At 41.5% G+C, this 25,510-nt stretch overlaps 1 pseudogene; it reads right to left on the bottom strand.

Moving 5' to 3' along the window:
• Nucleotides 1–4,038: 4,038 nt before the first annotated feature.
• LOC122802114 overlaps nucleotides 4,039–25,510 on the bottom strand; it is a 58,048-nt pseudogene continuing 36,576 nt past the window's right edge.

The following is a 25,510-nucleotide window of genomic DNA, read 5'->3' as shown; positions in this document are numbered from 1 at the left end:
ATATATCTTACAAGTTTTTTGTATACACATATATTTTATATTTATGATTGTTTCCCAACATGGTATGAATGGGTTAAATCTGCTTGTTAGCCTACATTTCTTATTGGCTGTTCAGTATTTAAATAGCCTCACTATTAAATTTTTTGTTATTGTTATGGTCTGATGAAGCGGAGGACATCCGTGAAAGCGCTTACCCTGCTTTTTCGTGTTATTAAAGGTGTGCTGTGTTGGAACCATATTGCCCTTTTTTTACTTCTTCAATTGCAGGTACCTAAAACTGGCTATGTTGTGGGTGCTACTATAACCAGAGATATGTAAAAAATCCACAGGAATTCGAACCCAACTAATACAAATAGCTCAACGTGCCTGAGTGCAACAGAATCCACTGGTTAGGTGAAATAATTAGTACTATAGTTAAAAAATACTTTATTTTAAAAAATCAATAAAATTTCAAGGTTTAGCGCTTTCATCTAATATAACTTAGACTTCATCAGAACACTGTCCTTGCAAATCCATACATTTTTATACTTTAAATCAAATATATATAGGAAAGAGACATTCAGCAACACATATTTGGAATACAATAGTTGTCATCCTGTAAGGTTAAAAAATAATATAGTCAAAGGTCAGTGTATTCGTGCTGCTAGAATGACTTCTGATTACAATGAGATGGTGATGGACTTGAATACAATAGGAAATATGTTTAAACAGAGGAGATATCCTGATTATGTGATCAAGGATGCTATTGAGTATGTTAGTAAAATGTGGGGAATTAAATTTAAACCTTTATTAGGAGTAGGTGTAGATAATATAGGCATAACTAATAGTCTAGGAAATGCTAAGGATTTTCATATGGCATGTATTTTATCTTTTAGTAACTATACTGAGGATATAAACCATATTATTAAGAGAAATTGGAATATTTTAAAGGGTGATGATGCAATATTTGCTTTAGTTGGTAATGAACCTATGTTTGTTAATAGTGTGGGGTATAATCTTAAGAGTAAATTTGAACACAATGTAGTGAGTTTAAATGGACATAAGACTGGTACTCGGAAGTGTGGTCATTGTAATCAATGTAAGGCCATTATGGAGGACCAAGATGTGCAGTTACACAATATAAGTAAAAATGTCTTGCACTTTTGTCGTGGCAATTGTGACACCAAGAATGTCATATATCTGGCCTTGTGTACTTCCTGTCCTAGTTTTTATGTAGGTCAAACAGGGAGAAAATTGAAAAGTAGGATATATGAGCATTTGTATGCGATAAAGAAAAGGGATGAAAATAATGCCCTATTTAGACATGTGCGGGACAGTTCTAATTGTAGTACTTTTAAGTTTGCAATATTAGAGGTGGTGAAGGTATCACAAAGAGGTGGGAGTATTAAGTATACTCTGGGAGAGAAAGAAGTCAGATGGCAAATACTTTTGAATGCCACTTCACCACCAGGTATTAATGAATACATTACGATTAAACCTATATTACTGAATAAAGTTTGATTTATGTTAGAGAGGTTCACATGTATATGTGTTTACATAAGTACACTTATATGTGTATATATATATATATATATATATATATATATATATATATATATATATATATATATATATATATATATATATATATGTATAAATATGGGTGTGATTTTTCTGAAGCACTAGTAGTTTTTTGTACTACACTCACTAGTATTTTGAAATGGAATTTGCAGACTCTTATTTTTTACTTGTTAGATGAACTGTTATGTGATTGGCGTATCAATTAGTTTGAATGATGTATAAAAATGTATGGATTTGCAAGGACAGTGTTCTGATGAAGTCTAAGTTATATTAGATGAAAGCGCTAAACCTTGAAATTTTATTGATTTTTTAAAATAACCAGAGATATCTTGGAATTTTAAAGGAGATATAAATAAGAGTTATTACCTACCTGGTTTATTAAGTATACAAGATTTCTGCACTAGCTTTTGTTAGTTTGACAGACATGTTACAAAATATTAAGATAAAACAATTTGCTGTGGTTGGGGGGCCCCCCAGGAATAGGGGGAGGGCCCCAACGACCACAGGGTTTTCTGCTACCTAAAGCCGGCTATGTCCAGCACTACAGTCACCGTGCAAGACTAACCTCAGCTAAACAGCATGGGGATCTCATTTATAAAAGCTAAATTTGTGCTAATCTGTTTGAGCTGCAGGTACCTCCTACCTTCAATGTTAGATGTTAAATGCAAATCAGTGTATTTTGAAAAAAGTCTTTAGAGTGCCATATAAGTGTACTGGCCTGTACACAGCTTGCCACACACACACACACACACACACACACACACACACACATATATATATATATATATATATATATATATATATATATATATATAAATATATACATACACTACATGGATGTCTCACAATTGTAATGGTTATCGAACCAAATATTCTCCGCAGGTCTTGATATGCTAGAAGATAAGTAAACAGACTCAAGAGCTAGCAGATGTGGAGATTTAAACGTTTTTTTTTAAACACTGAAGGTCACAAAGGAGTTGGAGAAGTTTTGGATATTACATCTGCAAGGGATAAGATAGCAAAGCTTACTGCAGCTTAAGCGAGACCAACTGAAAAATTAGGGGAGGGTAAAACATCCATAATAATAGCAGAACAAGGTGTTAAAAGAAACTCAAAGATTAAGAAAAGCTGCAGCCAAAGAATCAGTTTTTGCAAGAAAGAGGGTTGTCACTTTAAAAACTACATTCATGGACCCTAGGAAAATGAAAGTGTAGACAGATCATGTACAAATGCATGCAGTACTTAAATGGCAGACATAGGGATGTGGAAACAAATGGGAGAATGATAAAATATCAGATTTTATGAACATTGCATCCCCCCATCTGAATGAAACTGAGAACATTAAAACCGAGGAGACAAAGGATATTTAAAAGGGGTAATTTTACTACATTTAATTGCAATATATAGTCTATGAAATTTGTTTACAAGTCAGGAACAAATGAGGTAAAAGGTAAGACCAAGGCAGACTTGTAGAAAATCAAGACCTCACACAGACGATTCAAACACTAACAATGTAAGGAATACATCTCAGCAGGCCAGAGTAAGAAAGCAATACAAGTTGTTCACGTACTAAAGCACAGGAGCAAAACCCACTCACATTTAAAAGGATAAAGGCAACTGCTAATAGAATTAAACAGGATACAATGTACTAAATAAAATCCTCAAACAGCTTGCAATTTTTTTTCAAAAAAAGTTTTTACTGATTTCATATGTATAAAGATTATGAAAAGATGCACACAGCATACGTTTAAAATCACAGAAAAACAAAACAAAAAAGTGTAAGAAAAACATGCAGTAGAGTTAATAACAACTAATTACAGTATGTGCAACCTATACACACTCATCATATTGAGTATAGAAAAAAACAGTAATACCTATAAATAAAAGGAAAAAGAAAATTACTTAGATTTCTTAATTCATAATGTCTAGAACAAGTTCCCATGCCTAGAAAACATCAAATTAAGTGGTTTAAATTCAGACTGTGATATGGTGGAAAGGGAATACCATTTTGTTTTACTTATATAAAATTTTGTCCTGCTAAAATAATTAAGACTCTGAAGATATTAGGCTTTTTATGTTCATGAGGTAAATGCAATAAGACAAATTGCCAAGGGAATGATTTGATATTGGAAATGCTTTTGTAGTCATTCAAATATTTTTAGGTATAGCTGATGTGTTGTTTGACTCGCCAGTGTAATATGGAATAAATATGTTTTAGGTTTGTTACAAGAAGCAGAAATATCAGACAAAGTAATATTATATATAAGCCTTGTGAACTGGTGTAATATATGCTTTATTATTAATAAAAATAAGTATAATAACGTTTTTGAAGGGTATATACTTTAGATTCAAATAGATCATATGCTTTATATTTTGATCCTTAAAGGGCACAGCATTATAAGAGTTCCATAGATTTGCAAAAATATAAGTTTATAAAATGTTTCTTATACATAAATCATATATATGAAGAATATTGGTTTAGGACCTTGTAGCTCTGTAAATAATCATAAAAAGATTTAATTATTTAAATGTTTTAATGTTGTAATACCTAGAAGTTTTTAGTATATTAAAAATCAATGTTACTATAGAGAAATATCCTTTAGGCAGATTTAGTTTAGACATGATTTGATCATGGGAAATTAATTTATCATCAATAAAATCATAAACACTAGAATCCACGAGAAGTAGAAAATGTGTAAAATCCCTTTATTTATTAAAATATTATGATACTTATGAATGGGTTGAAATAACAGAGCTCAATGATCAAGATGTAAAGTTTCATCAACTTCTGAAAATGGCAGATGTGTTGTTTAATAATCAAGCTAAGTTTTAGTTTCTAAATACACTTTAGTGTAAGATATGGAATTGCTTTTAGATTGTAGTCTAATGCTTTAATACATCTATACCAAATATGTACCTAGACTGGATTCCATATTGCTAAATCAATGTAGAAATATGTATTTATTATTTATTTATTTATTTATTGAACATTTGTTTACTGGGAAAGTCAAACTGGGACAGAGCTCATTTTCAGCAGAGGCTGGGGGAGAAACACTCCAGACGCATGTCTTAAGAAAGTGGGAGGAAACCGGAGCACCTGGAGGAAACCCATGCAAATGCTGGGAGGACATGCAGACTCTGCACAGAACATGCCCCGTCTGAGAATCAAACTGGAGAACCTCTTACTGTGAGTGACAATGCTAACTGCTGCACCACTGTGCCACCCGTAGCTTTTATAAGTCTGGAAGATCTTGTTATCAAATAGTATATGTAGAGGCCTGGTAAGCACATACCACCTTGATGTTTAGGATGAACTCATTTTGGGTAATAAATTCTACTACTCTTTGGGAACCATACAATTTGGAAAGTTTACTAGTCAGTTGACTAAAAAAAAATAGGAATATTATGTATCTTCTTCTTCTTTCGGCTGCTCCCGTTAGGGGTCACCACAGCAGATCAACTGGAAGCCATAAAATAAAAGTCTTGGGAATGTATAACAGAGTAGAGTAGAATATAGATTGTCTTAGATGTACATAGATGGCAGTCTGTAACTAAATTTTATATTCATTATAAAGAAAATTAGCATATGTTAAAGCACCAAAACTGATACCTAAATATTAAATTGAATCTGAAACAGATATATTTTACAATTTACTAAGGGCAATATGATAAGGCTTAGGTTTGTGAATGGTGAAGAATGAAATGTGTATAAATGTAATCTATAATTTTCAAATTTTGAAAATTCAAGTATATGGAGCCTTTTTGGGAAAAAGACATTAGGGCAGGTTTGCTATAGGTTTACATCAGCTGCAAAAGCATTTAACTGTAGTTTGAATTTTAAAGGAGAAATAGGATGTAATAGTCAACTGGGTTAGAGCCAAGAATAAGACTTTGACGTAAAGGTTGGATAGATAAGGGAAAGGGGGGCAATCCTGTCTTACTCCGTGTCTGTTGAGATTTTGAAAGATGTTTATTCACAAATAATTGACTTGATGGATTGTCATATAATATTTTAATATTCTATATAAAACAGTGGAACAACCATATTTTGAAGAACCTGAAAGAGAAAAGAAATATTCATTCTATCAAAAAAGCTTTTGATGCACCAATTGGAATAGCATATATATTTGTATGAACATTTAATTTTAAAACTTTTATGAATTCAAATGTAACTGATCAGAGATTTGTCTACCAGGCCAAAAAAAAAAACAGAGTGAAAAGGGGAGATTCTAAAGGGTAAAATTTGTTTCAGTCTTTTGGCAGAAATTATTACAAATATATCTGTATCTAGGTTTATTAAAACAATAGGTCTATACTTAGAAATAAAATGATTGTCTACAGAAATTTTGGGAATTTGAATAATTTTTGACCTATTTAGGTAAATATCTAATATACCATTTGAGCTTATGAAATTAAATACAATTAGCAAGATTTCTGACAACTGGTATTCACTTTGTTTATAAAATTCTATAGAATATCCATCAGGAACTGGTCCATTTCCAAATTTCAGCTTTTTAATAGTTTTTCTAATCTCAGATAACTATATCAATTTTTCCAGGATTTCCTTCTTACAGTCACTTAGTTGGGGAAGTTTCCATTCATTAAGGTATAATTCCACATTCTCAAAGGTAACTATGTCAGAATCTACCTCAAATAATTTTTGAAAGGTACTTTCAAAAATAGAAATTATTTCAGTAGTTTCATCATAAACCAAATTGTTGTGAATTATTTCTTGAATCATGGTAAGATTTTCTTACTGAGAATTAACTTAATTAGTAAATTTGGATGGGGATTCAGCCCACTCAGAATATTTGAACAGCAATAATGTAGAAAGGCACCACCAAAGGGAAGAAGCTCCTGTGCTTCCGAAAACAAAATAAACCAGCAGCAAAACCAAAAGCATCCACAGGAACTGAAACACGGCCGATAACATTCACAGGCACAGGTCGCCACCAAATACTTCAAATGTCACTGTATCAAGACACAGACTTCACAACGATGATGAAAAATGTAAAAATAATTTATTGGCCGGAGAGTACAAAGTTAGCGCTTTCACCAAAAGGCTTCATCAGACTTTAAAATCACATGAAGCAGATAAAGCGATTGGTTGGACCAACCTCTGACATCATTTGAAGCTGGCTAAACAGAATATCACATGTAAATAAAGACTAAAAACTCTAACTTACAAAGCTGTCTAAATACAATAATTTAACAATACACCTCAAAATTAACTACCAAAAATACATTAACAAAGACATATATATGAAGAAACGTATAAATTCCTACTGAATGGAATATCATTAACAGTTCAACCCTCCCACTAAAGACAAAAATCCCATATGTGTCAAAAACTGATGCGCGGGACACATAAACAGAAAATAAAATATAAGAACAATGATAGTGAAAATAGTCCTTAAATGAAAATTCTATACTAACTATACTCAAACTTGTGACAAAAATAGCTCAAAGAAAAAAGGAAATTCCTTCATCTGGGCTTGGTCAGTTTTCTATTTCTGAAGATAGATCTTAAATTGACTTTGTCATTCAGACCAAGTGTTTTATCTGCTTTACAACGAATAATCCATCGTAGCTCATATTCCTCAGTAAAATTTTCTAAGTCACCCCCTCGCAAACTAGGTAGAATAATTCGCATCACACAGAACTTGAATGTGTGTGTTGCCCCTAGTTGTCTGTTGTGTTTAGCCCAAGGCATTGAACTCTGAGCCCAAGCGTATATGATAAACATGTTCCTTAATATGCTCCCTAAGCTTCCTATTGGTTTTGCCAATGTAAAATGCCTCCTGTGTCATGTTTATCATATACGCTTGGGCTCAGAGTACATAGCGATTCATGAAGTGGCGTAGGCATAGCTTAAGCCTACAGAAATGTAAACCAAAAAAAAAAAAAAAAAAACGGTTTGCATTTTGACAAACAGAACATCGGAGCCTTGAAAGCGGACCAGACTCATGTATTACAAAGTTAACATATGCCAATGGCTAAATATACAGCCAATGGCATAAGAAAAGATGCACAGCACATAAAAAATAACATTTAATGTCATGGCCACAGTAACGCAAAGTACAACTGTAGGGCATGTGTGTGCAAACAGGAACACAAGGAAAATATATACAAATGTCATAAAATAGCAATGTAACACAAATCATGATTTCACCATAATAGTCAATGGTATGCATGCTACACCACAACCAAGCTGTAAGGGTTGCTAAGGGCCTGTGAGAGTGTTCGGCATGGTAACTATAAATTAGTAGTCAATGCCATGCAAATAAGGCAAGTAATAGTGAATCGCAAACGTCCCGTCGGCCTAAGGATGTACCATATGGCGCAGCGTTACAACACAGAGGAGTGGGCTGAAGGAATACATGACATCAGCAGTGGGGTGTGCCACTGCAGCTGTAAGCACATTGGAGCAATGCAAATCCGGGCTGCCCATTGCTAAGCAAAGCCGTAGGATAGGGGCGTGGATGTAGGTATAGCTTTGCTTAGTTGAGAGCACACATGGTGCCTGAAAGCGCATGTGTACATGGGTGAAAACGTGCCTGAAACCACAGCCCAAAAAGGAAGTTTAGGGGAAGACAATAAGGAAATGCCGCAGTAGGGTAATTGGAGTACATCTGAGCAATTAACACCTATTAACTCACAGTGGGCCATTGACGGCAGCTAACAAGGCTGCTAGCAGCAACCTGCAGAACAGGATAGGGGAGGTGTCGGATTGCAAAGAAAAGAGAACTGTAACCGCCAAGCAAAGCAAACCTGCAGTAGATCGGCAATAGAACACATTTCACAAGACAATCCTGGTTCGGGAAAGTACAAAACAAAAAAGCAGGCTGCTGGATGCATGCCAGACAATGGGAGGGGAATCGTTAAAAAAAGTTGAGGCAAGGGCAAGAGGTAATCCACGGCAGCTAAATGTGATTCAACACCAAAGGCAGCACAATAGCAGTACCTGTGGTAAAACACAAGGTACCCTGCAGCTCCGAATGTACATACACACCCTATGACATCATCAGTGTTCAAAGCACAATAGTATAAAGTGTGAAGGCACCTCACACACACTTGTGTATTCCCAAACACTGCACCATCGGTGTAAACAGACGGGGAACTTTTACAATGTACTTGTTGGGAGCAGCCATAGCTGTGATTCATCAGCATGTGTTGGAGACTGAAGGTGTTGTGGAGGATGATGCTGACAACCACCTCAGGCCCAGGAGGAGGAGAAGAGTGTTCAGATCAAGGGTAACCTACCAGAGGTTACATGATCTGGAGATAGTAGAGCGTTACAGGGTGGACAGGGACATCATACAGCAAATAGCTGAGCTGTGCCAGCCACGCCTGAGATCCAGAAACAACAGAGGGTAACCCATCCCAGTGGACATGAAGGTATGTGTAAGCTTGAGAATACTAGCCACAGGTACCTTTCAGAGGTCAACTGGAGATATCATGGGGATCTCACAGGCATCAGCACCCGGGTACTCCACCAGTTCCTGGATGCCATGTTACCACATGCCAGTGAGCATATATACTTCCCCTGAACTCAGGAGTTGGCCAGAAATATGCGTCTCTTCCACCATGTGGCACACTACCCAGAGGTACTGGGTGCAATAGACTGCACACACATACATATCAAGTCACCACCCAGTGAGCATGGTAGGTGCTACATAAACCGCAAGGGATACCATTTCATCAACTGCCAGGTCATGTGCAATGCACAGGGCATTATCACAGATGTGTGTGCTGGCAGCCCTGGAAGCTACCATGACTCCCTCATCTGGCATGCCTTACAGCTGTATCAGGTATTTGTCAGGGGGGACATCCCATATGGCCACCTTGTGGGGGATGCTGGCTATGCACTGGAGCCATCAGAAATGCACACACACCCATGCAAGAACGCCATAATGAGGCACAAGCACAAACTAGAATCATCATAGAGCATGTGTTTGGGATGCTGAAATCATGGTTCCGTTGCTTGTACATATCTGGTGGAGCCTTGCAGTACTCTCCAGGCACGTGTGCCCACATCTTTATAGTATGTGCCATGCTACATAATATGATCCTGCGGAAACAGATGCAGCAGGGGCATAATGGTGAAGGCCCTCACAGCCTACCACAATTGCCAAGGCCATCGCAGGCACAGAGGGATTCAGACCACAAACAACCTGTGCCAGTCCCAGTAGGCAGACGGAGGTGTGCCCAATTTGCCCATGCCTTGGCAAAGAGGGAACGTATAGCACATACACTGACAGTGTAGGCCCCTACAGACTGACACACTTCTCCACCTGCACACACAGTAAAATGGATGGCACACACACACGACCACCTGGAAATTGTAATGTATACGTGGCTTACTGTGTGAATCCTACATAGGCAGCCCTCAACTATTGCACACACAACAGCTATTGGAACAAGGAAAGTCAACACCTGAACAGTAAACAAAGCTAACGGCATATGCTGATACTGTATGTATAGGTTCCTAGGTACATCGGTGGGTACATGCCCGATTGTCAGAGGCCATTCAGCAGCCTAGGCAAAATGTGTCTGCTATCGCCACCCCATCGATTAACTAACTGTCCCTCTGTGGAGCAGAGCCATTTGCGGGATCCATATGTGTAACCACTGTTCCCCACCTACACTGCATGGATTCCCCGGTGTGTTAATGAGGGCCTCCATATAATGTAATTAGGGATGTAGTGCCAAAGCATGGGGAGTACCCATGACAGGTATCTGCCACCCCAGCATTCTCCATTTATGGTTGTCTCAAGGTGTAGCACATTACAGTATGTGGCTCACTCTGACATAGATTCCCAATGCTGGAGCACATCCATTAAACATCACTTGGACATACCATTAATTGGTATCATCCATATGTAAACTAACTGAGTTACACATTTGACTGCAGTATGGAGGAACAGCCGTAGTACAGTCCACATACAAAACACCATTAACACCTGTACAAATCCCAGGTGACCAAGTGGTAAAGCCACTGACTGTGTCGTGTATATACCCGGTTCCACGTCCTGCAAGGTCCGTTACGTAATCCCGAAGGCACAAATAATGTATGTTGGATACAGGTCATTAGAGCACATTTAAGCACATGTTAGCGGGTTTATGCAGCGGTAAGTGACGGTAAGTGTCATTTAAACATGACTACACAGATATGCGCAAAACAGATCTACGCTTTGCTGAATTCCACACAGACCACGGTCAAAGATGTCCAGAACAGGTGAAACCAGCATTATTCACACTTGTACTAATAGTGCCTCCTCTGAGAGGTAAAATGACCACTGGCAGGAGTAGAACACGCAACCATGTACAAAATCACCTACCACTAAGCTACCCGAGATGTACCAACGGCAGGTGTGTATTGTGACAGGTTAAAACACAAAAGGGCGGAGTTCAGCAAATAGTATACACCGCCATGTACCCAACAAAAGGTGTGTACACTCTCTCTCCCTCTCCCTGTCTATATATATATATATATATATATATATATATATATATATATATATATATATAATAGGGATAGAAAGGGTGATAGAGAGATGTATGTTGATATTACATATACTTGCGAATATATGGACAGGTTAACGACTTGTACACAACCATAGAGGTACAAATAAATAGGATACTGCCAACTACCGAATGCTTTACATACCGACACGTGTAATCACGAGGCTTAAAGACCGCAAAGACCACAGTACCGGAACACTAGAACCGCGAGTAATATTATCACAATGTTAAGGGACATTTAGTTATTGCTGCTGGTGCTGCGGTCCATGTAGGTACTGTGTTGAAGTGTGGTTCCAATTGCTGTAGTGTGTGTAAGTGCATGTTGAAAGTGTGGTATGTGCTTCCGTGGGACTGTAATGTGTGTGTGTGTGTGTTTGTTTGCATCGTGTGTCTGTTTGTGCTAACTCAGAGGTAGATTATTACAGTAGTTGTGGTCATAGCCGGCCTTAGGCATATGGTTACCACCTGTCCCACTTTGAGATGGACAGTCCCTCTTTGGGCAGTTGTGTCTTGACAACAAACATTAAAAAGGGCAAATGTACCGAGATTGTAGGACATAATGATGTCCCATATATTATGTAATAGTTGCATTAAATAGTTATTTCTGTCTCCAAAATATGTAAATTGTACAAGAAACATAATAAGCAACTAAAGTGCTACAAGAATAAGGTTTTATTTAGGGCAAAAGTAAGTTCTATCCTTTGTACTGACAGTGGGTATGTGTCGGCCTCTAAACCTTGATGTGTTCCCTGCAAATGTCCCACTATGGCCATTTGAAAAGGTGGCAACCCAAGCCAAAAAGTTTGAGTCACCAACACAACTGCAATGAGTGCAAATATCTGTGACAGAAATACACGAGACAGCTTTCATGTAGCAACATTTCATTACATATCGATGTATTTCAGAGGGATTGAAGGATCAACATCACCTGCATGCTATATAGGAACCAATTAACAATGGCTTAATGAATAAGCCTGCAATAACCATAGTATTAGTCTACTAAATGACAGGTCTTCAATTAGGGAAGGGGCCCCCACACACATATGGAATATGTATAAATGCAGTCCCCACAAACCTTTATCTGCTATGTACACCCACCTAGATCTCCCCCACACCCGAAACAATTGCAATACAGACTGTAATAACATCACAAACATCCACTCACTCAATGACATCTGCAGAAGTGTTAACATACCCTGTGAGAGACACACTTGTAATGGCACCATGTGAAATCGTTGCTGTTGTACAATGGAACAAATGCCGATGTTACAGGTTTTGTTTGCAATAGTCTCGTATCATATCAGACGGTTGAGATAACAGCTACACTCACATGTAGAACTCTAGCCGTCACACACAATCCACGGGGGACATGAATTCAAAGTATCTGTGTCTCTCCATATAGCAGTTGCAATTCATCACAATAAAATACATCCAGACTGTCTCCCTCGAAGGTAGAGCAAAAGGACAATGCCCAAGTGGAGTATTCAATTATACCCCACTGTTGCCGTGTAATTGGCCAATGGAGTAGCTGCACAGCTGATGTGCATGTAATAATTTACTCCGGAACACCAATTGGTGGCAGGATACCACATGTTACAGGTATCCACATATAAAACGATGGCTTGCCATACATTAAAACTGTATGCTCATACCATAGAACCGTTTAAAGAGGAAAGGAGTAACACAGATATTATCGTAAACTCGGACCACTAAGAAGGTATGTAGAACACTCAGTATGTTAGTGTATGTAGTGCCTGTTCTGTATTAATGAAAGTGTACGCAATGCATACAGTGGGAAAAGGTATTATGTAGTGATGTCTTGTTGAGCATAGTAACGCTTGTAGAAATTGTGTGTACTGCTGTGGGCCACAAGGTAAACACCTCATACACCACAAGGGATGCTACATAAGGGCTTTAAACATAACAATTCCACTCCAGCCACTGTCGGTGGTAGGGTTTGTCCAACAAGTACGTGCCATAACAGGGGATAGTATATGTTGATATACTGTCACAATAGGCATATGTATGAGCGTATAATGAGAATAACATGCCTAAGGTGGTCCTGCTGTGCAATTATGCTTTGCATTATGGGATATGGTTTCAAAAATGTGAAAAGTACAGTATTGTAGGTAGATATGTCAAATATTTTACATAGCATTACTGTTATATTATGCAAACATAAGGTATGTCTATTGGAATGTACAATACACAATAACAGGATACATATGTCTTGTAGTCACCAGACAGTGTAACAGCATAATAGCTAATTGAAATGGAAGAGCTACTCAATTACCCATGCACAAAGGGCATGTAATAGCTTCATAGGTTCATAGTTAGGTACTATGCTGTCTGGCCAAGTCCATTTGTAAGCCCAAATACAGTGTTTTCACTGGCAGCACCTCCCTAGGTTAGTGTCCTGTGCCTGTGAACAGCAGAGCCATTTGTTTCCTGCACCTGTGTATAGTACATCCACTGCAGTGATCCCTGGCATACATGTCTGTTCCCCATCCACCCATCGAGGTATCTCATGAAGAGTGCTAGTGAGGGTCCATGCCTAATGCACATAGGAATCATGTTCCAAAGCATGGTGAGTGTCCGGTTCAGGAATGTATCCCTCCAGCACATGCTACTCCTTGTTGCGTTTGGGTACATATCCCACAGCATGTTGCTCTCAGTGGCTTTTGCTTATGTCGCTTATGTGGAGCATATCCATCAATATTGTTGTGGACATGGGCCTTGTATGTTCAGCAGAGGTCACCTCTGAGTATGCAGTATGCAAATGACTACAGTTGGGGTTTCAGTAGTTGTGCTGCATACGTCATCCTTCGGAGGTGAGTAATACTGTTGGTCTATTAATGTTGTGGTATTTAAAGCCGTTGCTGTTCTGTAAGGTACACCCCAAATGGAGTGTTGTACCCTTGAACGTGTTTCATAAGTCAGGAGTATAGAGGTACAATGGCAGCCTTTGTTCCAGCTACAAACCCATTACAGATTAGGGTGGCCACGTAGAAGGATATCCACGCCCCCTTGGCAATAAGGTTATCAAAGGAGTGGGTGCTATCTACGTGTGTACTAAGATCCCTTATAATGTCTTATGTATGTAGGGGACTACCACCTATGTGTTAGTCACTGGGTGATTATTATAATCCAAAGGGGATGTCTATGCACCTTGTGGCATGCTGCTTGAGGCCATGTTACCGACACCAGGTATCTGTCACAGTGATACCCTTATGGAGGGTGTGTGTATTAGCTGGTGAATCAATCATGGCCCCTAGTTTGCAGTCATCTGGAAACCTATTCTGGGAAAGTCTTTATGTGCTAGACTGTACCTCAGGGAAGCATATAACGAACATGAGGGGCCCTATGACCGAGGACTGGGGTATGTCAATTGTAACTGATGTACAGTAGGAACTGCGGTATGCTACCCTCACTGCATGTGTCCTGTCTGTGAGCCACTTTGCATAACATCTCAAGACGTATGGGTCGCTGTGCAGGTGGATGTGTATACTGACAATACCAGAATGGTGAATGGTGTTGAAAGCCAATGAGAGGACAAGGTAGGCTGTGTGGACCTCCTTACCGTCATCTACTACCTTGGTAACTGTCTCAAAGGACTCCACCAGGTGTAGGAGCCATTGTGTGGCCCTAACAAATCCAACCTGGGTGGTATCAAAGGTTTGGAAGCCAACAATGTCTCTGTGAATTACTTCCATGATGATGTTCTCCATAGCCTTGCAGAACAGTCTAGTCAGGCGTAAAGGGCAATAGTTCCTCTGGTCCATTGTGGCGCCACCTTTGTGGAGTATAATAACTGTTGCTGTGCGCCATTCAGGGTCCACAATGCCTGATACAAGGCTATTAGTGAATCTGGTGCCCAAGTGGGGAGCCATGTCGTAATGAGGTTTGTGTAAATTGCAGCCTGGGATGTTGGATGGCCACATGGAGTTTGTGTTCCAGGCTTTAGAGAGAGCAGTTTTGAACTGTGTAGTTGTGACCGCAGGGACTCTGCATTGATCCTGTATAGATTTGGGCCCTTTAGGGTGTGAGAGGGATGTAATGTTAGCTGCCAGGATGTTGCCAATATCAATCGGTTCTGTAATGTTTCTGCCTAACCGTTGTATGTCAGAGCAGATGTGGGTATTGCCATCGAGAGTAGTGACATACCTCCATAAAGCTTAGTGGTAGTCCTTGGAATGTGTCGCAGTAATGTTTACGTAGATAGCTTTGGAGGATGTAAGAAGGGATCCCAGAATCCTACTGAGGCTGACCAGGGAGCTACCCCACCCATGGGAGTGTACCCTACATTGCAACAGTCTCCTTCTGTTGTGCATTATGTCCATGGCAGTGGACCCCCAGAGTGGCATCCGTTATGTGGTGGGTACCATCATGGGTCTGTTTGGGATAGCATGATCCATGCAGTCGTGTAAGTGCTAATGAAGTGCAGTTGTGAATGTTTCTGCGTTTGTAACTATATTGTCCATCTGCACGGGTGTCATGGTGTTTACTACTTCTGTCATACAAAGCATGAAGTTGGCTTTGTAGAAATATTGTACTGTGTTTTCCGTGAAGGGTGTGGTGCCGGGATGTGGATAACAAGGGTGATTAGCATACGTTCAGAACTGACCGATGAAGGGCTAACCCCAGGTGTGTAACACCAGTCACACATGTTGGTAATGTCCAGGTCTAGGATATTGTTGGTCTTGGTGGTGGTGTGTATAGGTTGATCCAGCCAACTGGAGTTTATTAATCCATGAAAGTGTTGGCCTAATGTGTCGGTACATGAGTAGGTATCAGAGTTAGGTGTGGGGTAGTGTCAGTGTCAGATCAGTAGTTCCTGTTTGAACCCTACTTTCCAGTACACCAAGAAATGAGGGCCATTAACCATGGGGTATGGTGTGGAATCCGTAGCAAGCTACAATTTGTATAGCAGTTCTGGCCACAGTTAGTTGCACTTGGATTGCCTCTGATTCATCGTGCTAAGCAACCAGCATGGAGGTGTGTACATCCCTGTGAAATATGGACACACCTCCACCGTGGGTGTTCCGGTCCTGGTTACATGACTGAAAGGTATGGTCTGCGTAATAGCCTGTCAGTGCAGGGGTGCTCTCCAGAGCCTAGAAGCAGGTCACAGTCACTGCAGAGACATCGAAGTGGTCCATTATAAGGAGTGCCTCGGATGAGTGCATTTGAGATGAAGATGTCAAGCATTGAGTAACATTACCCTCAGGTTTTACTTGCCTGTACCTGTTCTGGTGGTGAATATGTTATTTGAAATGTGTCTAAAACAGGCAGTATAGGAGCAGCAAGAGCCTTAGATGTTATCCATAATCCCAGTGCTGACAGGTGCAGGCCATCTGTGCCAAAGCATTGTGGTTTATCGACCATGTCATTCAAAGTAGACAGATACTGGATACCCTTGGAATGACACCAGAAGCATAGGCAACTGTTGAAGTGAATAATTCTGTTGTACTGTGTCATCAGTCTGGACTAATGCAGAATGCTTCTCAGGGCTTGGTCGATACCTGCCTGGGCTACAAGATCGGAGAGCTATTGCATGTCCCTGTACATGTAGTCCAGGAAGTTACATCTCAGGGCATTCACACTAACGTGGAGAATGACAGTCATATTGTACCTGTAGAGGAGTGACCTGAGTGCATAGGTTATGTTGTGGATCCTGTTACCCGACAGCCAGATGACAGTGACTATTGCCTTGTGTGGCCTGCTGAGTGGGACATCAGTGTGACTGCCTACAGAGTCACCTATGACTAGTGTGTTGGGTATGTTATAACACCCTATTGGCTGTAGTTGATGGGCACACATGAGTCTGTGGGCTATAAGTAATTGGTGTTGTGTTTGGTGATGGGGGTTGCCTCTGTTGCCTACATAGAGTAGTATGGAGAGGCTCCGCAAATGTTGTACTCTTACTATGTGTGGCCTGTGGTGGTGGAGATCTAGTGAGACTATGTGATGAGTGGGGTGTGCTGCAAATGTTTAACATCCCCACATGATTGTCAGGTTAAGTCTGGGTTGGAGAGAGCATTACCAGCATAGCTACATATGTGCATCTCCCACAGGCTGTAGTGTCGTATGTTAGGAGGTGAGCATTGACTGTGTACATGAGACGATTGCTATATTGCCTCATGTTGCCCACATTCATCATATAGACAGGCAATAACACTGGTAATTGACATTCGGACATGCCTGTATATTCAACCATTTCTCACAAGATATGTGAGGTAAGTGTGTACAACAGCTGTTGTACTGTAAGCATGCTGGAAATGTAAGGACAAACAGTGTTTACCTGTAAGAAATGAGTAGGATTGAGTGATATAGTAATTAGTAGCTCATGAAGTGCGTACATGTTCTGAACAAGTGCTGAGCATGAATAAGCAATACATATAGGGTGTTGGATAATATAAACTCACTGCCCCACCAACAGGTACACAATCACATATCCATGAACACTACAGAGCCACTGTAACCATAACTATGATGGTACAAGGTGCACTCAGGCTGCATGTGACCTGTTCAAATCCCTGGCCGTATAATACACATATGGCAAAACAGTTTGCTCTACACATATATTGCCATGTAAAACATAGGTTCATGGCAGTCTGTGAAAATACTGAATGGATCACACTAACAGTTATCACAACCCACAAAGTGGAGACTTCACTCATAATGGGAGGCACAGCACTATTACCCTGCTGAGTATGGTCTGAAAGTCTATGAACCTTAATCAACGTAGATGTTGTTAGCAGTACAGATGCAGATGACAGTACCGATGAATTCACACTGCATAGCATACCTGTGACAGGTCATAGGTCATCATCACCCATACTGTGTTCCACCTAAACTCAGTATACTACATGTACCTTCGTATGTCACAGGAGTGTTCTACCAGTGGCCTGTTCACAGAAGCAACACTACAAAAGGTGTCTGAGTGACATGTGCATATCACACCAGTGGCAGCTACAGTAAAACAGGGTTAATGTTTTGTACTCCCCTGTCATTGTAGCCCATACAGCACAGACAAATGGGAGGCATCTGTATATGTGAGAATGTGAATGGCCATGACATAGGAGCAATAGCTGACTCAGTGTTGTGGACAACATACAGCATGGGCTTTGTGGGTGAGGTGCGTGACATATGTGCACAATCTGACAGTTGCTTATTGCATTGTCACCGCTATGTTAATAACCCTGTACCCATTAACTATCACCTAGGCAGCAGTCAACATTATGGACACTGTGTGTAAGGGATGGTGCTGTGCAGTTTACTTCCCTGAGCTAGTGACATCACCAGGTCTATTAGGTAGACATAAGAGGCAACCCAAGTCATGACAGGGTGCCATCCATGAGCATGAAGATCATCGGACAGCCATACTTAGCACTCAAGTGATCAATATCGGATCACATATCACCTTTAAGGGGTATTGGCCATGCTTGGATGGGCGACACCAGCCTTTACAATCCTCATCTCCACTATGCAGCATGCTGCCTACCCTGCATAAAGACATGTGCAACACTGTGATGTGGACATGCTACACGTACATATCCTGATCTGAAAGACATATGTCATGGACAGCCACCTTCCTAGTACAAGGGTCGCCACATGCTGGACAGATCCCTGTGCCATACATGTGACATACTCCTGCCATACCATGCAACCCCACCCATGGGAGTGTACCCTACATTGCAACAGTCTCCTTCTGTTGTGCATTATGTCCATGGCAGTGGACTTCCCCAATGGTTTGGGGGGGGGAAACATTCTGTTTGGGGTAGATGTCCCTGGTCGTGGCAATGGGCGTTGGAATTTTTTTTCTTTTTTCTTATTTTCCTTGCCGGCAGGGTTTTTCACTTCTTTACATGAATTCTTTTTGGAAAATTTTCTTTTTTCCTAATTTATTGGGTAACAAGGGGGTTTCATTGGCTACCATGGGGGCCCCCTGTGTAACACCCGTCCCCAGGGGAAGTGGCAGGAATTTTTGGCTTTGGGGGTGGTGTGATGGTTATAGCAAAAAATCCCGAAAGGTTCCTAATGTTGCATTGGGACGGTTATGTTAGGCAGTGTAAAAGTAGTTTGTTTTAACCCCCCTTTCCAGTCAACCAAAAAATGGGCCATTCCAGGGGGTGGGGTGGAAAGTAGCAAGTACAAGAACAGCTGGCCACATTAGGACAGCCTTACATGGCTAAGCAAAGATGGGGGGTGACACCCTGTGAAATATCAACCCCATGGTGTTCCGGTTAAACAAAATGGGCAATCCTGTCAGTGCAGGGGGGTTGGCCAAAGACCCCCAAATGGGCATAATGGGCCTTATAAATCCATGGGGATTTGGTGAAAATGTAACTTGGGCATTCCCTAGGTTTTTCTTTTGACCTGTTTTTTAATATGTTTTTGAAATGCTAAAAAAACAATTGGGCAGCAAAGCCTTAGATGATCCTAAACCCCTGCCTCAGGATTTAAACTTTTGGGGTTTTCACCATGTCCAAAAAAGCATCCCAAGCACCGGATGGAACTGTTGAAAGGAAAATTCGGAGGGTTAAAAAGGAAAGTTTGGGTTTGGATACCGCCCTACAAAACAGGTTTTCGCCCCACATTGCAGGGACCTGGGGTTTCCACAATGGAGAATGCATCAATTTTCCCGGGGGGACCGGTGAAGGTTTTTTGGGGGCCACCCAACCCAGCCCCCATACACTTACCCTACGGCCCAGCTTTTTGGGGAAAAACCCCATTCAGGGGGGAAAAGATCCAAAAATTTTTTTTTTTGGGGGGGTTTTCCCAAATGTTTGGGGAAAAAAGGGGGGGGGGTTTTGGGGGGTGGGGTGTTTTTTTTTTTTTCCCCAAAGGGGCCCCCCAACCCAAAAAGGGGAAAAGGCCCCCCCCTTTTGGGGGAAAAAAAGGGTTGCCCCCTTTGGGGAAGGGGGCCCACTTAAACTTTGGCCAACCAAAAAAAAAATAAATATTAATTAATTTCCCCAAAAATTTTAGGGGGTTGGCCCCTGGGTTTTTTCCCCCTGTTAAAAAACTATGGTAATGTTAAACCCAAAAAACCCTATGGGAAAAAAGGTTTTTGTTTACACAAAAAATGGCCCCTAAAAATTTAAAAAAAAGTTTTTTGGGGGGTTTTCCCTGTGGTATTTTTTCCCCAAAAAAAAAATGGTGGCCAAAAAACTCCATAGTAATATGGCCCCCATTGTTTAAAAATGGCCCGGAAATTTTGTGGTTAAAAAAAAAATGCAAAAGTGCCCCCCCCTGGGGAAGGGCCCCCGTCCCCTAAAAAAAAAGGTCAATGGAATTAAATGAAAAACAAACTGCCTGTTTTCCAAAACCCTTTTTTACAAGGTTACCTTTTTTTGGTTTTTTTTCCCCCCCTGGGGGGCCAAAAGTTTTTTCCATTGGCAAGGGGTGAGGAACCCCGTTTATCCCAAAAAATATCAGGCCCCTGTTTGGAAAAAATTTTGGGGCACAAAATCCCCATTCCCGCCATTGGTTTTGGCCAAAGTTAACACCCAAATTTTTAAAAAAACATAAATTTTGGGTAATTGGGGTCCCAGGTTCCGAAAAAATTACAAAAGGTGCACTTTCATCAATCCCAAAAAAACCCGGCAAAACCCATGTGGGGGAAATTTATAATAAAAAAAACCCCAAATGGGGAAAAACAACCCAACAAATGAAAACCCCAAAAAGGTAACCCTTTTTCCCTTGGGGCTAGGGTGTTTTGGACAGGGTTGGGGTTTTTCAAAAATTTAAAACCCCCAAACCCGGTTTGGAGGGTGTTTTTTTTTCCCAAATTGTAGGAATATGGGGGGAAAAAAAATAAAAAAACATCCCGGAAAAAAAAAAACACAAAAGGGGTAAAAAACCCCGGGGGACTTTTAAAAAAACAGGGGAGGCTGATATTTTGGGCAAAAACCCAAACATTTTATTTTCACCAAATTTGGAAATAATTGCCCCCCTTGCCCAAATGAAAATGGCAAAGACCCTTGGTGGATGTGCCCAAATTTTTTTTTGGAAACATGGGGGGCCCCCAGACCATGTAAAAGGGTGGTCCCTTGGGGCCCCCCCCCCAATATTGGTTTTACCCCCTATTTTCCCCCCCATTTTTTAAAACAAAAAAAACCCCACATTACCAAAAAACCCAAAATTTTTTTAACCCTTTGTCCCTTTTTCCCCTTAACCCTTTTTTTTTTGGAAAACTGGAGGTTAATCTTTTACAAATTTTCCCCATGGGGGTGGGGGTTTATGGGTTTTTAAAAATGGGACAAACCCCCCAGAAAAATGTTTTTACCCTAGAAACGGCCCAAACACAACCCCCAAAAATTTGGCCCAAAACAAAAATGTTCAAAACAAAAAAGGCCCATTTGGAAAAAGGGGTGGGGGCCCCCGAAAGGAAACCCCCTGGGGGAAGTAAACAGTAGAATTGTGGGTTTTTTGTTTTTTTTTTGTTTTTTGTACACCCCTTTTTTTTTGGGGGAAAAAAAATTGTTTCCCTTTAAAACCCTGGGGGGGGCCCCAACTTTTTTTAGCCCCTTTTTTGAAATGGTTTCCAAATTTTTAGTAGATGTGGAACACTGGACATCCTAACAGCCTGTGCACAGCTTGTGGAGGTGTCACTTAATTCAACCACATAAGATGTGTTGAACATCATGACTGTGTCACAGCATGAAAGTAGTCACCTGTACAGCTTCCCCATACATACACAGACACCACATCAGGCCAAGATACCCTACATTTCCCTTGCTGCTGTTGGACATCACTGTCAGCCATGCACCTCATTTTGTGGTACATAAATGTCATGTGGGACATGGTGTATTGACAAATCTGCCATGTGGACATGGTTGCCAGGCAGCTAAGAAATGTTAGCAGTTGTGCAGGGTGTCATCGGTATGTCTTCCAGTGACCTGTCCCCATGACACAGCATGGTTTAGTGTGTATACACCTCAAACCCTGGGTCACAATCCACAGTTTTATGTATTGTGTATGCGCAGTCATGGCTATGCACTTTTTGTATTCCACACTGTATAGCAATAGAGGCCTCATGATTCCATGCAATGGCACTTTTCTGTACTTCACACTGTATAGCAAAAGGGCTCATACCCTTCAATGGTCATGCACATCTGCTAAAAGTGCATTCTTTCTGTAGGGCATACAGACAACTCTGCAATGCAACACCATTACACCACTGTACATGTTTCAGGACACCATTGTGTCAAACATGTATGCATGTTCACACATCAGCAGATTACATGTCATACTACATGTTAATGTCAAGGACATATGCCTCACATCAGCCATGTGTACTGTTAACCTGTGCTGGTCCACATGGTGTATCACAGGGATGCATGCTTACTACCATGATTTGTGGCATTTTTTGACACATGCTTGCTGTTGTGTGCAACCCAGGGAGGTAATCTAACTAACACCATTAATGTCTGAGCTGCATGGTTTTTTCCCCTGCATTTTCCTTCTGTCAATCACATGCATGGTTGTCTGTGTGTGTCTGTGTGTGTGTGTGGTTTTTTGTGTGTGGTGTCCTCTGGGTGTGTGTGTGTCTGTCTCTATTGTAATGTAGAGTCTTTTTTGCCTTCACAGGTGATGTAGGTGCGTTCCCCCCTGGGTCCATCTGATGTTAGTGTCCCCACAGACTGCAGTGATGAACATATGCTTGAGGTACAGGCAGGGTTGTCAGGGGGTGAATCTGTGCCTTGGTTGCCATCCCCCTATATCCCCTCTTCCCCCACAGTTCTCATGCCAACACATACCCCCTCACCAGTGGCCATAGAGGAAGGACAGTTAGGGTTAGCTTGGAACAGGAAGTGTGGTGGCTATGGGGGGTGTCTTCACACCATGGTGTCAGTGAAATGACTGCAGATGTGCCACACAGGCATTGGCCAGTGCTGCTCTAGGAGGACCTCTGGCCGACATGCCCCGCAGACAGAGTGCACAGCTGGTGTCACCAGACATGTTTCAGACTGTAATGGGGCACAGGCATTTCTGAACGGCAGAACAGAGAAGGGCAGAGGCTTCAGGGCTGCTATCCGTTCTTTAAATGAAAAAATCCAGGCATTGGCAAATGCTCAACAGCAGATTGCTAATGTTTTGGACAAGCGATTGGGTGACATGGTTGGAATCCTTGACCGCGGCATGGCAATCCGTGAACATGAGCTGTCTGTGCTGGAACATCTGGTAGGAGTGGGGGAGGCCACGTGGGCGTAGGCCAGCTACACCACCTGGTGCAGGTCTCAAGCTACCTCACATGCCTGCTCCCATAGGCCCGGGAGCAGCAGCAGTGCAGCTGGTGCTGGGTGTCCCCCCGGGCACAGCAGGCCACGTGGACTGGCCCTGGACAGTCCCAGGGGACATGGTTCCAGTGGACATGTGTCATCAAGTACCCAATCTGTACCTCTGCCCGGTAGTGCCCCGCAACCCTGGCAGGCACAGGTCATGTTGGGGGACACAGTGAGCTGTACATCCTGGTCTGTACAATCTGGAGCTGTCAATAATACCCCTTTTAGGGGGTACATGGCAGAACTGTGTGCCCCATACACACACACCAGTAACATTGTAGGGCCCCAAAACCCACATGCATAATAACCACACATGTCCTAGATCCCCCCTAACCCACACACATGATGTCATCCACTGGTGGCCAGGGCCCCCGGCAAACATTATCACCCTGTGCATATGATGATGCCTGTGCCACACTCCTGTCATCCACACCATCGATGCAGAGACATGCTCATATGGTCTGATGCACAGGGTGAACAGAATAGTGAGATAGTGTATATTACAATTGTTGTGTACTGTTCATGCAGCAGACATACCATGTAGTACAGGTTAGAATGCATTGTTTATGTTCACAGTATGTGTCTTGGTAACAACAGTAAAAGCATGTTGGTAATGATGCCCTGTTCCCTCCTTAAAGGGCTGATTGCATTTCCATTGTTTGCAGTTAGAATGCATTGTTTTTTGTTCACAGTATGTGTCTTGGTAACAACAGTAACAGCATGTTGGTAATGATGTGCTTCCCTCCTTGGTCTAATTGCATGTGCCATTAAATACCAGTGTTTGCAGTTTTTCATGTGTAAATGTTTCTCACAGGCATGGATGGCAATACCAGCATGCTATTAGCCTCAACCTGACTGTTAGAAAGGCTGACATTCCCTAGATCTCTACACACCCACTGATCCAGGAGCATGTGAGCTGTGTACTAGGCTACAGTGGCTAGAGCTGACATCCATACCAGGTGACATCACAGGTACAGCTACATGGTGGGGGTTTACACAGTGGTCTAGCTGATGTCAAGGGTAGGGGCCCGTTGATAGCATGAGGCCCCACTGTGTAGCAGTAAACACTGTCACATTACAGGATGAAAAACACACAACAAAAAGACACACACAGTAACACGCCACACTCACGGGTCAATGACACTGTAACACACACTTAAAAGGGTTTAGGTGAGGACCCCTGCCTATGTGGTAATCACCATTACAGTACTGTGCACCCCATGACACAGAGAATGAACATGTACAGGTAGTCAGTAATGCCTAAAACGATGGCATCAACAGGGTAGTAGATTGCATCACCTTTAGGGGTTAGGGGCCCTATCTGTTCTAAAGGTAGCCCTCCTCACTCCATGCACCAGACAGCCATACATCATACACAACACACACTGGAGTCCACACATGTCATGCACATACAGATAGCTAACATGTGTGTGAAAACACCACCCCTGCCTATTTTTTTTTCTTTGCCCTTTCTTTTAAACTGTTACCTGTTGCTTGGCCCAAAAACCCAATGGTGTTTTTCCCACAGGGATGCATGCTTACTACCATGATTGTGTGAAATGCATGGCTTCTGCTATGACACATGCTTGCTGTTGTGTGCAACCCAGGGAGGTAATCTAACTAACACCATTAATGTCTGAGCTGCATGCTGTCTGCTCCATCACATGCATGCTGCATGCCTTCTGTCATATCACATGCATGGTTGTCTGTGTGTGTCTGTGTGTGTGCATGGTGGTCTGTGTGTGTGCATGGTTGTCTGTGTGTGTCTGTGTGTGTCTGTCTCTATTGTAATGTAGAGTCTTTATTTGCCTTCACAGGTGATGTAGGTGCGTTGCCCTCCTGTGGTCCATCTGATGTTAGTATCCCCACAGACTCCAGCAGTGATGAACATATGCTTGAGGTACAGGCAGGGTTGTCAGGGGCTGAATCTGTGCCCTTGGTTGCCATCCTACCTATATCCCCCTCTTCCCCGCACACAGTTCTCATGCCAACACATACCCCATCACCAGTGGCCATAGAGGAAGGACAGTTACCGTGTGTTAGCTTGGAACAGGAACGTGTGGTGGCTATGGAATGTGTGTCTTCACACCATGGTGTCAGTGAAATGACTGCAGATGTGCCACACAGGCATATGG

The sequence above is a fragment of the Protopterus annectens genome, chromosome 5.part0, assembly GCF_019279795.1.
Source record: "Protopterus annectens isolate FY-2018-M chromosome 5.part0, PAN1.0, whole genome shotgun sequence".
Taxonomy (NCBI): Eukaryota; Metazoa; Chordata; order Ceratodontiformes; family Protopteridae; genus Protopterus; species Protopterus annectens.
The sequence above is the reverse complement of the archived record's forward strand: the minus strand, read 5'-3'. Positions and strand labels throughout refer to the sequence as shown.